A 14,336-nucleotide genomic window follows, 5' to 3' on the forward strand; every position below is an offset into this window, starting at 1 on the left:
GGCCGCCCCTTCTCCAAACCGCCCCCCGCCCCGAAATTTTTTTTGGCAAAATCCAGTACTTAAGTATATATCAAGAAATCAGAAACTAAAGTTAGTAAAGAAGTGAGGACTGGATATGTAGCTCAGTGCAGAAGGCCCTGGATGCCCTTCTACTTGCAGCGTAGTAACACACAGGGACACACACCAGCATGAATGCATGCAGGAAGGAAAGGGTGAATTGACTCTGGGTGAACTTCTGGTTTCTGAAGAAGAAAAGCATCCCATTAGGTGTACCCATTTGCTCTTAAATATTCTGTATTTGGTCTAGGTCTTATAGCACAAGGCTTAAATGCTCAGCAATTATATTTAAATTTAATACAGTGAGAATTTAAAAAAAAAATCTACTAACAGTAGTTAATAAGGCTAGCATGAACAGCCCAGAAATTAATGCTCGTGTGTGTGGTCAGATGATTTTAAACTAGAGTATCAAGACAACTTAATTTTGAGAAAAGAATAGTCTTTTCAAAACAAAGGGTTTGGGCAAGACTTCGCATGCTTATACAAAAGAGTGATTTTAAAAAAAAAAGCAAAAAACATGATTCCAAGGACCAGGCCATACAAAAACAAGGATCTGAATTCAGGCCCCCAGCATCCACGTCAGAGTAGGATGGCACACATTTGTAGTAATATTGCTGAAGACACAGAGACAGGTGGAGTCCAGAGTCACTGGCCAATCAGTGTCACTGAACCTGTGAGCTTCAACATTAAATTAGAATGTCACTGAGGAAGACATTTGGTACCAATCACATTTGGTACCAATCTCTACCGACTAGAGTCTAGCCTCTATATACACATGTGCACAGATAGGAACACACACACACAGAGACAGAGAGAGAGAGAGAGAGAGAGAGAGAGAGAGAGAGAGAGAGATCACAACACATACACTCAAATAGAAGGAACTGAGAATGCACCAAAGACCAAAATAGACCAGTTAAAATCATAAGTGCTAACAAGGAAACACATTAGACTTGGTAATGACTTTAAAACAAAGTTCAGAAAAGCAAGAGAATGGGAATGTAAGGGCATCTTTACTACAGCATGGACGACATTCAGCCCTGCTCCTAAAAGCCAAACCACACTTTATACAAACAGCCGTGTGCGGTGCTGCGTGCATGCCTATGACCCCACCACTCTGGACGCAGAGGCAGAAGAATTGCCTACTAGTTCTAGGCAGCCAGAGTTACATTTCCAGACCCTGTCTCAAAACAAAATAGCAACACAAAATAATGAAAATGCGCTGGCAGTGGCGACCTTTAATTCCAGTACTCAGGACGCAGAGTTAGACGGCAACCTGGTGTACAAAGCAAGTTCCAGGACAGCCAGAGCTACATACACAGTGGAACTCTGTGAACAAAGCAAAAGTCACAAAAAAAAAAAAAAAAAAAAAATCATGCCGGGCGGTGGTGGCACACGCCTGTAATCCCAGCACTCTGGGAGGCAGAGGCAGGCGGATTTCTGAGTTTGAGGCCAGCCTGGTGAGTTCCAAGATAGCCAGAGCTATATAGAGAAACCCTGTCTTGAAAAAACCAAATTTAAAAAAAAAATCATGAAAATGTAACCTATAGTTGAGACTTTTTGTCAGCATTTGACAAGTATTTGACAGCAGTGTTACTGGTGATTAATAACAAAAATATATGAACGGCTACAAATCAATGAAAGGGCTCTGAAAAGAGGTCAGATTGTTGAAGAAAATGGTTGGCTGTGGTGGCACACACCTGTAATCCTACAGCACTGGTGTCTAATGCAGGAGACCCTCAAGTTCCAGGCTAGTCTAGAACACATCATAAGCACCTGGCCAGCATGAGCTGCAATGCAAAATACTATTTCAAAAAAGAAGGAAAAAAAAGTATATATAGGTGGTCTTCAAATAGCAATCAGATTTCCATACTGTACCAATATATTATTCTTCAAAATAAATAAACGTACAAGTTTCAAAGCAGGAATTTCATACTCCCTAGCAAAAATAATCTTGGATAAATGTGATTTACCAGAGAACATATTTGATGCTTAATTGGAAATGATTATTTTTCTGATTGATTTTTTCTTTGTTTTTTTAAAAGATTTATTTGCTTTTTACGTGCATTGGTGTTTTGCCTGCTTGAATATATGTATGTATGTCTGTGTGAAGGTGTCAAATCTCTGGAACTGGAGTTACAGAAAATTGTAAGAGGCCATATGGGTGCTGGGGATTGAACCCCAGTGCTCCAGAAGAGCTGCCAATGCTCTTATCCACCGACCCATCTCTCCGGCTCAGAAATCATTATTTCTAATGTATCATCACACAAGATCCAGGATCCAGTTCAGTGCCGTGTGCATAAACAGAGGCAAACAGAATCTTAAGCTGAAAAGTGATTTTAGTGGATTTTTTTAAAAGTTTTATTTATTCTCTCATACAATACCTCTGAACAGCAGGTTTTCCTCCCTCTAGGCCTTCCTGTTCCCTCCCCCCAATACCCCCCCTCCCCGCTCCCAGTGAAGCATGCAGTCTTTGAAAAGGTTGACAAAGGCCCTGAATATCGCAACTTGTGATTGGTTTAGACAACAGTTTCCTAAGACGCCCCATAGACCTTCCTCTGGGTCTGCACATTGCCTTGCCTACTCTGGGTCTAGTTTCTTCTCCTTCCTTTGCCTAGTGGCTTGGGTTTTAGCCTCCTCGTCCCTCCCTACCCTCCTCCTTGCTTCCTCTTTGCCCTTTCTGGTCCTAGGGCCCGAGCAGTACCCTCTCCGGACACCTCTATGTTCTGTTCCGCTTGGCTTCCTGCTCAGAGCCCGAGTCCCTCGGTCTCATCGCGCCCCATGCTCTAGCCTCGCCTCACCTCCCGCACTGTCTTCGCCTCCTGGTTTGTCTCTCCTCTACAGGATTGTGCTCTGCCCAAGGAACCATGGAAGGGACTTACAGTTCCCAGGGGGCAGCCTGGATGTTTGCAGCGACGAGGGAGCAAAGGCCTTGTCACCGCTACCCCAGGTCTTTACCGTAATTTCCACTGCGCAGCACTCAGCTGCCAGGCAGGGCTGGTCTACCCAGAGCAAGAGGAGGATGCAAGGCTCAGGATTTAGGCTTCCTCACCCGGAGACGTCCGACTAGGAGACGCTCCTCTTTCCTCTCTCGCAACCGATGCCATACATCTCCTGTCCTAATTGCAAAGGCTACTTAGTAGATGCGACAAGCATTACAGAGTGTCTTAATATTTTCTGTAAAAGCTGCATCGTAAAACATTTTGAACATAGCAACAGATGTCCAAAGTGCAACATTATAGTGCATGAAGCCAAACCTCATATTAACTTGAGGATGGATCCACAATTACAAAACATAGTATACAAATTAGTGGCGGGTCTAGAGGAAAAAGAAATAAAGCAGAGGCGTGAGTTCTATAAAGAAAATTGTCGCCGGGTGGTGGTGGCGCACGCCTGTAATCCCAGCACTCTGGGAGGCAAAGGCAGGCGGATTTCTGAGTTCGAGGTCAGCCTGGTGTACAGAGTGAGTTCCAGGACAGCCAAGGCAACACAGAGAAACCCTGTCTCGAAAAAATCAAATCAAAAAAAAAAAAAAAAAAAAAAAAAAAAAAAAAAAAAAAAAACCCAAACAAACAAATTCTGGCATTTATAGGTACAGCTTGGAACAATGGGGTAAAAAACATTGACTTTTAATTTCCTTAGGATTCCAAGAACTATAAAATTGAATGTTTCACCTCATCATCATTATTGACACTTTTCTCGTTTGTTGAGCCTGTTCTCTTTCAAGTTGGTTCAGGTTCTGCCATCTGTGATAGCTCCAGTGGTCTTCCTTTTGGAAAACAACATACCAGAGGTCCAAAGCCAGTCTTTGTTAAATTGCAGAGTAAGCTCACAAAGACTGCCTTTTTCTTTTTTTGACTACTTTTGGATGTTGACATCATATTTTGAAGCTACCTGTTTTTTTGAAACTAGCAGCATTCCTGAAGAGATGTTATTCAGTTCTAAAAGGTAGGAATTACCGTATTACAGGAAGAAACTGTCTCCAGTAGGGTGTATGACTTGAGCCATAAACCTTTACCATATATATTCAGTAATATATTTAATTTATATGTTATATATATTATATAAATTAAATTAATTGTATGTTACACACACCATAGTTACTACCCATGTTACTGATGTAGTGACATTACACAAAATTTCCATAGAACGATTGCTGATTCCTTGTAATGGTAATGGTGTCACCTTTTAAAATAGCAAAGTTCCAGTTAACTCAGAAGTTTCTAGAATACTTATTGTTTTACCAGCAAGTCACTTTTACTGGTGTAATTTTTGCTGTCTGTCTCCCTATTATTTTTGTCATTGAGATTAAAAAATACGGCTGTTTGTAAGCTAACTTTTAGTATAGAGACTCCAATTTTTTTAAAAAAAATTTTTTTGCCAAAATTTCACAACTTGAACGATATCCTACAGGCTCTGTTTCACAAACATTTTAAATTCTGTGTTGGAAACTTCAAACATTGGACAAAGAATGGTAATTGTAAAGGAACTGGCTGGGCATGACGGCACATGCCTGTGATCTCAGTACTTGGGGAAGTAGAGGGAAGATCAGGAGTTCAAAGTCTCTTTCAGCTACACAGGGCATGCGCACTATTGGGAGATGTTGAAAACTTTAAGTAGGGTGGGGGTGGGGGCTGGAGCATTAGGAGTGTGAGCTTGAAAGTGGATTGTGAGATCCTGTTCTCTTCTTCTGGCCGTGAGTTGAACCATCTCTTACATCCCCTTGCTACCTCATCACTGTCCCAGATCAACAGGAACAAGCCGCCAATGGAGTGGCTATACGGAAACTGCGAGCCAAGTGAACATTTTCTCTTTTAAGATTGATTATCTCAGTTATTTGTTCTAATAATAGAAAGCTAAGTAACAGCATTGTCTTGCATTTAAAGTTGATGTTGCTGGGTGGTGGTGGTGGCAGCGGCAGCAGCGGCGGCGGCCTTTAATCCCAGCACTTGGGAGGCAGAGGCAGGCAGGCAGGCGGATTTCTGAGTTCAAGGCCAACCTGGTCTACAGAGTGAATTCCAGGACAGCCAGGGCTACACAGAGAAACCCTGTCTCGAAAAAAATAAATAAATAAATAAATAAAATAAAATAAAAATAAAGTTAAGCTGGTGAACTGTAGTAGATTGTTATGATTGTGTGTTGCTGTAATTTTATAATAATATAAATTAGTCCCTCTCTCCAGGACTAATAATAGTACAGACATTTTCTACCTCTCTGTGTCTCCTTCCAGGTTTTCAGTTTTGTACAACACGCTGATGGCCACCTCCCTCTGGGAGAGCTCACAGCCACTTGCCTCACCGGAAGACCTCCACGGCTCACATCCACTGTGTCGGTAGCCGCGGTAGCCACGAGAAGGACCTTTTAGTCACAGCATGGCCCTAATGGGGCTTTGGCATCAATGCCTGCCTAGTTATTTTTGCTCTTTGGGTTTTCGTTTTATTTTCCTTGTTTTTGTGTGTTTTCCCCTGCCCACTGGTTGAGCAGATGTGTGTGTTTTACACGGGGCTCTGCCCTTGGCCTGTGGTTGTTGTCTTTTCTGTTATATTAAATACAAACTGATTTTGTTACTTCATGTAGGTGCCTCTGTGTGGTTTGTACTGCCTCGTTGGTGTTGTGCTGGACTGGCATTCTGCAAAGAAATTCTCTGGGTAAAGGCTTTTTTAGATAGTGGCTATCTCGATAAAAAGAAAGCAGACCCAAGAGTTCTAAGAGTATCTTCCAAATCTACAAATTCTGGAGCTCCATCCAGGCAGGGCTCCAGGGACACACCTCAAGTTCAACTTAAAGAAAAACACATACATGGGATATCACAGATGTGTACACCCTTTGAGCTGAGAGGCACACGGTGTGTTCACATTCATTTTGGCTTACTATCTGGCCCTCTTACTTTAGCTAACACTATGTGGGAAGGCTCTTGGGTTGTCTGATGTGTCTGTGCTGCTGTCTACTGTTGTTTAATGTATTGTCTTAGTCAAATCTTACCCAGTCCTCAGCTACATTGATGGGTCTGAAAAGGTCTGATTTCTTTCTAGGACCCATGAATTTCCAGGGTTCATATCCCAGTAAGAGTGTCCACATGTTGTGTCACTCATTTTGTAACAGAGCTGCTAGCAGAGTTAAATCCAAGGTTCTGTCTGTGCTGCACTAGCTTGTTCCAGAGAGGCACAGGGGAAAGGGTGAGCTCTGTAAGGCGCTGTCAGATAGATAATGTGCTGGTGAAAGAACTAGCAGATTACAGGAGAGGGACTCACATCCTGCACACTGCACACGTTTGGTGATGGGCTGGCTAGGTGAGGCTGGGATTTTTCAGCCTGGCAAAATAGGAGAGCCACATCCACTAGGGAGACAAGGACCCTCTCACTGGCCACTGTGGCAATGCCTTTTCGTCCCCCTACACCCTTCCCCCCTCCGTGTCAAAAGACTTAGTGCTTCCAATATACAGGCAGAAGTTCCTCATCCTTGCCCCTGCCCCAGGGAGCCTGAAATTACTGGAGGGAAAGGCTGTGCAGTGCCCTGTGCTCTGCAGTATTCTCAGGATGCCTAGGGGCCTTGTACAAGGATCCTGCCCTCCGTGCTTTAGGGATGCATGGCTTGACCCATAAATCAGGTGAGATCCACTGGGTCTCCCTAGAGGAGGCAGAGGCTGCCTGGCATCGGATACAGTGGGACCCACAAATGGAAGCCATCACCCACTGGAGGAGACCCTGGAAGCCCTAGGAGGTTGTTAGGCGAATGTCTCAAGACAAGAAATACTCTTTTAAGCTACCTAGATATAGAAACTACTCAAGATTTTGCCTTAAAAGGATAGGTGAAGGAAATCCTTTTTTTTTTTTTTTTAAGTTCTGTCATTTTGGGTGAAGGGTTACAGGAAGGCTCCTGGTTGTAGACACCAGGTCCCTTCCTTTCCTGCTTTTCCTCTTAGGAACCAGGAAGATCAGGGAAAAAAATCTGCAACTTTTAGGCTAAAAGTCAGGAGTGGGGGATGGGCACACAAGGAACTTCTGGTGTCCTGTGAACCTAAAATAACTAATAACGAAGGGAGAAAGAAAGCCCTGTTGCTATTGTGGCCTCATGTCCATGGGCACAAAAAAAAAAAAAAAAGAGGAAGTTGAAACTTTGATTATTGAGGAAACTTGTAGGGAGCACAGTGTCCAGATTACGTAGCATTCTATAAGCAAACCACGAGAGAAGACAACTGGGAAGGCTAAATCATAGCTACACAGCCCTTTAATACTAGCACATGATACACTATGTGTCCATAAAATAGAAGCAAATTGCCAAAAAGTTACATAGTTGGATTCAAAGTTGGTTTGGGTACTTTCCCCTGGTTTCAATTTGAAGAACCAAATCAAGCAACGAACTTATGATTTAAATCAGATCTGGCTGGGGCTGGAGAGATGGCTAGCGTTTAGGAGCACTGACTGCACTTCTGGAAGTCCTAAGTTCAAATCCCAGCAACCACATGGTGGCTCACAGCCATCCATAATGAGATCTGATTCCCTCTTCTAGGATGTCTGAAGACAGCTACAGACATTTAAATCTTTATTTAAAAAAAAAAAATCAGATCTGGCCAAAGCTGAGGCTCACAAGCCTTCAATATAGTAATACAAGCTCTACAACTCAAACTTCACCAGTTGAGCCAGCAACTGATGCATCGCCACATAGTAATAACCCAGTTCCAGACCCTGACTATAGGCTAATGTTCTACCTTGTTTGTGAGCTAAGTGTCTTGTATTGTGCTAGGGCTTGCCGATCAGTTGGCTTGGCTGGATGTTGGCTTTATCTCCAGCTTCTCCAGTGCTGGGAAGGCACACAGGCATTTTTTGTGTGGATACTAGGTGAAGGAGGTTCAAGGGTGGTTAGGCCAAAATGGAAAACAGTCGCTGTTCCTTGGTCCTTTTCCCCAAGGGTGTTGGATCTGATATAGTTTGCTAACTGAAGGGTTGGGCAGGACCAACAAGGGAGAGAGATCTGTCTGCTTTTGCCTCCCTAGTGCTAGATTAAAGGCTACCACCAAGCCAGTTAGAAGTGCTTACTCTTTTTTTTCTTTTTTTCCTTTTTCTTTTCTTCCTTTTCTTCTTCGTTGTTCAAGACAGGGTTTTTCTGGGTAACCTTGGCTATCACGGAACTCACTCTTTAGACCAGGCTGGCCTTGATCCACCTGCTTCTGCCTCCCAAGTGCTGGGATTAAAGGAGTGTGCCACCACTGCCCAGCCTGAACTGCCTTTTCAAGGGCAGTCATCTGTAGGCTTTATCAGACCTGAACGATGCTATCAATCAATCAACTGAAGTAAAGCTATTTTCCCCCTACCCCCCCACTCCATTTTGCGCCTGCTTCAATAGCCTCCCCCAACAGCCACAGCCACCTTGGCAACACTTTGGGACTGCTTGCGACCCTAACCATGGTCCAGATATATTAACCAAAATAATTAATGCTTATACAAGCTAAAGCATAAAGCTAAAATAATTAAAGGAAATCAAAGTCAAAAATAGTCATATTGTGTCTGAAAATACTAAGTTCTGCAAAAAGACAGATGTTCCAAGGTTGCTCCAACCTCCCATGCAACCCCCCTTGAATACTAACGTGGCACCAAGAGACATTTTGGAGGTCTCAGCCTCGCTTGGTCGGGCCATTATTAAAGGACTCATATTCTTAGTTTTTTGGGGTTTTTGTTTTTGTTTTTGTTTTTTCGAGACAGGGTTTCTCTGTGTAGCCCTGGCTGTCCTGGAACTCACTCTGTAGACCAGGCTGACCTTGAACTCAGAAATCCGCCAGCCTCAGCCTCCCAAATGCTGGGATTAAAGGTGTGCGCCACCACGCCCTGCAAGGACTCATATTCTTGATTGGATTAACTAGTGCAGTTGTTGATAACTCTCTGGCACGGATCATTTCAGATAAAGCTGAACCTTTTTGTTTTGGGGGGAGGAGTTTTGGTTGGGTGGATAGTTGTTTCTTTCCAGACAGAGTTTCTTCTTTGTGTAGCCCTGGATGTCCTGGAACTTGACCTGTAGACCAGGCTGGCCTGGAACTCAGAGATCTGCCTGCCTCTGTCTCCCAAGTGCTGGGATTACAGGCGTGCACCATCACTGCCCAACTCCCTACACTGCCCCCCCCCCCAGGGCATCATGTAGCCTGGGCTGGCCTCAAACTCATTATGTAGCTGAGGCTAGCCTTGAATTTCTGGGATTACATAGATATACCACTTACAAGAATTTTGATCTTGTTTTTAAGTAGGAAGGATTGTATCCATTACATAGTACCATAAGGCACAAGAAAATTTCTTTGAGGTAGTTTCTCTAGGACTTATTGTGAGTAGAGGATGAAATATAGACTTCTTAAAAGAAGCAAAGCCAACCTAGATGGGGAACAGGAGGAATGGATAGGGATAGATACTTTCTATAATGTAAGGGCACATGGCATGTTAGATTATAGAATGGGATCGTCCACATATGTCAATGGCTTAACTTATATCCACTGTTAAGCATTTGTTCTGAGTTAACTCCCCTCTCTTAGGATACATGCCCCTGGAGAAATACAGGTTGACAGTTATAGGGAAAACACCCTCTCTCCCCCACACACAGTTTATAGCAACTGAAAGTCTTGATTCCAGCTGCTGGGACTGCTCACAGGTATTCAGGGCATAAGTGTAGCCCTGAGCATTTAGAGCAAGAAGCTTTTAAAGCAAAACTCTTCCTGGTATCTTACGTGTGCAGCAGCTGCTGGGTGTGGGGTGGGGGTGGGGGAGGTCTGCACAAACAGGCAGTTGAACTGAAGCTAAGTTAGCAAGGACACCCTCACCTTGGGTTCTTAGAATAGACTTGTGCAATTTCCACAGAATTCTCCATCAAGGAGAGCAAATTCTAGTTAAATTTGAAATGGTCTCAGCAAGAATACAAGATAGGCCAGGTAGTGGTGGCGCACACCTTTAATCCCAGTACTTGACAGGCATAGGCAGGCACATTTCTGAGTTCGAGGCCAGCCTGGTCTACAGGGTGAGTTCCAGGACAGCCAGGGCTACACAGAGAAACCCTGTGTCGAAAAACCAAACCAAACAAACAAACAAAAAGAATACAAGATGGAAGAAGCTCTGTAGTGTCTTGCCCTGTAAAAACTAACTAGACTGAGTGTCCATGTGCCTGGGCCCAAGAAATCCCAAAGAAGGAAAGAGAAAATGCTGGGGCTGATAAGAAGACAAGCCCAGCCAGCACAAGCCTCAGAAACGTGGTTGGCCACCTGCCCAGAGGCGCTCCGGAGTGACTGGCTCCTTTCTTCCCCTTTCCCTTCCAGTACAGTGCTGGGGAGAAGAAGCAGAGGGGAGCAGGGTGCCTTTTGGTTCAATGGTTTGATTTTTTTTTGTTTCATTTTGTTTGCTTGTTTGTTTGTTTTTAAGATCTTCTACCTTCTCAAGACTGCAGGTTCTTTAGGTAAAGCACATCTAAGATTCAATTCCTGTCTCTGCTTAGTGGCCTTTGTGGTGACAGCTAGCACAGACTCCAGTATTCTGGTTACACAAGCATGTGTGCTTAAGTTGGCCAACATACAAAAAAGCTAGAAGATCTTAAGGGTGTTCTGTGTCTGTCTCTGAACTGCCTGGTTGACAGAAATGGAGATTATTTCTGGTTCTGATGGGCAATCACACACACACACACACACAGACAACAGACACCGACACACACAGACACACACACACCATCCCCACCACACTCCTGCTTGCTCCAATGTGGTGTAGCAGTTTCCTGTGAACTAAAACAATCCCTCTAAGGAGAGGGGACCCTTCAGGTATCTCTTGCGAATAAAAACTTAAGACTCTCAAAGGCTTCTGCTGAAGTAATGACCAACTAGCCCAGCTGTGTAGAGGATAGTTGGGTTTCCTCCAAGTTTTTCTGAGAGCTCCAGAGAGCTTTTCCTGACTGATTAAAACATTCTTGAGCAGAGTGAGTTCCAGGATAGCCAGGGCTATCCAGAGAAACCCTGTCTCGAAAAAACCAAATCCAAAAAAAAAAAAAAGTTCTTGAGTCAGTGAGTATCTATAATTGACCCCTCATCCATACTCCTGGTAGTAACCCCAATTAAAGCTCACAACTGCTTCGCTAAGTTGGACTTTGATGCAGTCATTACTTTCGTCTACCTTTCTGTGTTGTATTCACCCCAGAAAAGCATGTCACAACAAACTTAAGTGCTCCAACAGGGATTTGAAAGAAGTAAGGATGAGTTGGGGAGGGGTGATTGTGTGGTCCTCTCTATAGAAAGCGAGCCATACAGTTGAGGCTGAGCAAGCTAGGGGGGGCAGCGGGCAGGGGGGGGGGCATCATCTAAGGAGGAAATTCCATGCACCAATCTCATCTGAAACCAAGACCGCCCCCAATCCATACAGTGTGCGCTAGCGTGCCTTTTTGCTACAGCATTGATTTCATGGTTCCTGCTAGGAGAGGTGAGATGTATAACTAAGGCTGAGCCACTGGAAGGTGGGGTGACTGTGGGAGGGATCCCAGGAAGGCAGTCTTCAACTCTCTGCTTTGGGGTAGCGTACCTGCCTGATGAGTGGAATCTGATACCCGAGAACAGTGAAAGATTTTAAATTGTAGTCTTTGAGAATAGCACAGAAGGGTGGAGAATATCAGCATGCATCTATGCAGGCTGCTGGGCTGCTGCTATGGAATAGAAATGCTTCCCAGGCAGGAACTGCAGCCTAGCAGGAACCTGTGTAAAGGAGGAATCACAAGAAAGGCAGACACAGCTAGCATCCTCCATGTTGGCCTCTGATTTAGCAGGTTAACTTGATAAAAGAAAGGATGAGATAGAAGTGTTGGTTTGTCACCTATTATAGCGGGGGTGGGGGTGGGGGTAGGGGGGCTGGGGGGAAAGTATACGATTAAGTGAGTGCTGAAGAGCCCTTCCTGGGAACCCATGGAAAGAACAGAAACGTGAGAAAGAAGAGGAGAAGCCGGGCAGTGGTGACGCAAGCCTTTAAGCCCAGCACTTGGGAGGCAGAGGGAGGTGGATTTCTGAGTTCAAGGCCAGCCTGGTCTACAGAGTGAGCTCCAGGACAGCTAGGGCTTACACAGAGATACACTGTCTCTGTCTCAGAAAAACAAAAAAGGAGGGGGGGGGATTGGTAAAAAATGAGAAAAGATACTTAGGTCGAATCCTTAATAGAAAAGAAGAGAAAAAAATCTGTGACACAACAACTTCGGGGTGGGGGCTGGTTTAATAATAGTCCCATACAAAAATACCTTTGATATTAGGGAATACTTAGTCCCTGAACAGCTTGAATTGAAGGCTTTTAAACAAGCAATGAAAGATCCTGTCACTGCCTGGCTCACGATACTGGGTCACACTGGAGCAGATGGAATCAGTCTGACTGCTGTGGCGGCAGATAACTACCCTAAAACAGGGCTTTCAGAACCTGAATTTGGATGCATGGTACACAAATGAGTACTGAAAATAGAATTCTAAATGCAAACTGAAATGATCACTTGTATTGCCAATATAATATGCAAAAACATTCATTGGTTGGAATATAAAATCAAACTAGCCACAACACACCCTTATATAAAACTAATCTAGAGTGAGGCCCTAGGTGCCCTAGAAAAGTCTGATACTTACGAGCAGAGGGGTTACAAAAGAAAACAACAGAAACAAACAAAACCCAGCATTATGACTATTTCCAACATTATGACTGATTTGCAACATTATGATAAAGTTTTTTTGGCTCTTTATTTTATTTTATTTTTTATAGAGTAGAGTTTATTTAGGGCAGAGGATGGGAGTTAATGGGGTAGTGGAGGCAGAGAAAGGCAGAGAGAGTAGAGAAGCAGAGGCCGGCCATGACCACGTGGAGAAAGGGGGAGGGGAGGAGAGCCCAAGAAGGCAGAGAGGAGAGTAAGAGGAATAAGAGAAAGAAGAGTGGCTCTTTATTTTGATGCAGGATGTCACTAGGCTGCCCAGGCTGGCCTTAAACTGTCTCGTATATCGGCATCCTAAGTAGCTGAGATTAGAGGCCTGTACCACCCACTGTCAGTGCACTGAGGTGTAGGCATGAGCTACCACTCCTGGTCCCAAACTTATTTTCTCTCTCTATCTCTCTGTCAGTGTGTGTGTGTGTATGTGTCTGTATGTATGTCTGTGTGTGTGTCTGTGTGTCTCTGTGTGTGTGTCTGTGTGTATGTCTGTCTGTGTGTCTGTGTGTTTGGCAAGCTCTGGGAACTGAACTCAGGTTCAGTGCCTGGCAAGTATTTTAACAGCTGTGCCATCCCTCCTATCTCAGACACCCCCAGGTCCCCAGCCCAATCCACCCCGTGTAGTGCCCCATACAGGGTTTCTCTGTGAAACCTGGGCTGTACTGGAACTTAGAGAAACCCCATCTCAGATTTGACAGATCTTCTTCACTAATCCTAACCACTTCTTGCTTTTAGTTTAAAGATACATGTCTCTTCCTTTCACTTGAACTTAGAGGCTACTTGGGGGGAGGGGCTACAAATTATCCTAATTTAATATTGCTTTGTATCAGGGAGTGGGTAGGCCTGAAAAATGGACAGATGTTGGAATAGCTGGCAAATGCTACAATCAGCCACACATTCGGTTATTAAGTTCATAGTAGTGGAAAACTTATCACAATGTAACTTCAAAAACAACTGATAGTATTCCATCTGGGCAGATAGGAGAAAGTTTGAAATACCATAAAACCTTAGGGCGTTTGGGAGGCAGAGGCAGGCCGATTTCTGAGTTCGAGGACAGAGTGAGTTCCAGGACATCCAGGGATACACAGAGAAACCCTGTCTCGAAAAAACAAAACAACAGCAACAACAACAACAAAACCCTTAGGAACATGATCCAAAGAAAAGAAGTGAGCGTAAGGCTGGCAAACTGGTGCCTGGTGCCTGGTGTTGACAAGTGTCCAACTAAACAGCTAAGTATTTGGAAAGTACAAGTGAACTCAGAGGAAAATGAAGTGTCTGTACTTTCACAATCCGAAAGATGGAGGTTTTTTGGTTTTGTTTTCTTTTTTGTTTTTTGCACAAGGGATAGTTTCACACTAAGGAGCCATCAGTTGGGATGGATTAGAATCTATCAATCTTCCTACCTAGTCCATAGAGACATAAGAAACATCATTTTCCCACATCGTCACCCTTGAAACCTTGCCTTTCACTTGTGACAAAGTCTTGATGGGAGATGTTAGGCAACTATACAGGTATTAGCAGACGTGGAGGCAATGTTAGAAGGACCTCTCTCACACAGAACCTGCCTTGTTCAAAATTTCTGAGACTGTCCCAAGGCCCAT

The sequence above is a fragment of the Apodemus sylvaticus genome, unplaced genomic scaffold, assembly GCF_947179515.1.
Source record: "Apodemus sylvaticus unplaced genomic scaffold, mApoSyl1.1 scaffold_325, whole genome shotgun sequence".
Taxonomy (NCBI): Eukaryota; Metazoa; Chordata; class Mammalia; order Rodentia; family Muridae; genus Apodemus; species Apodemus sylvaticus.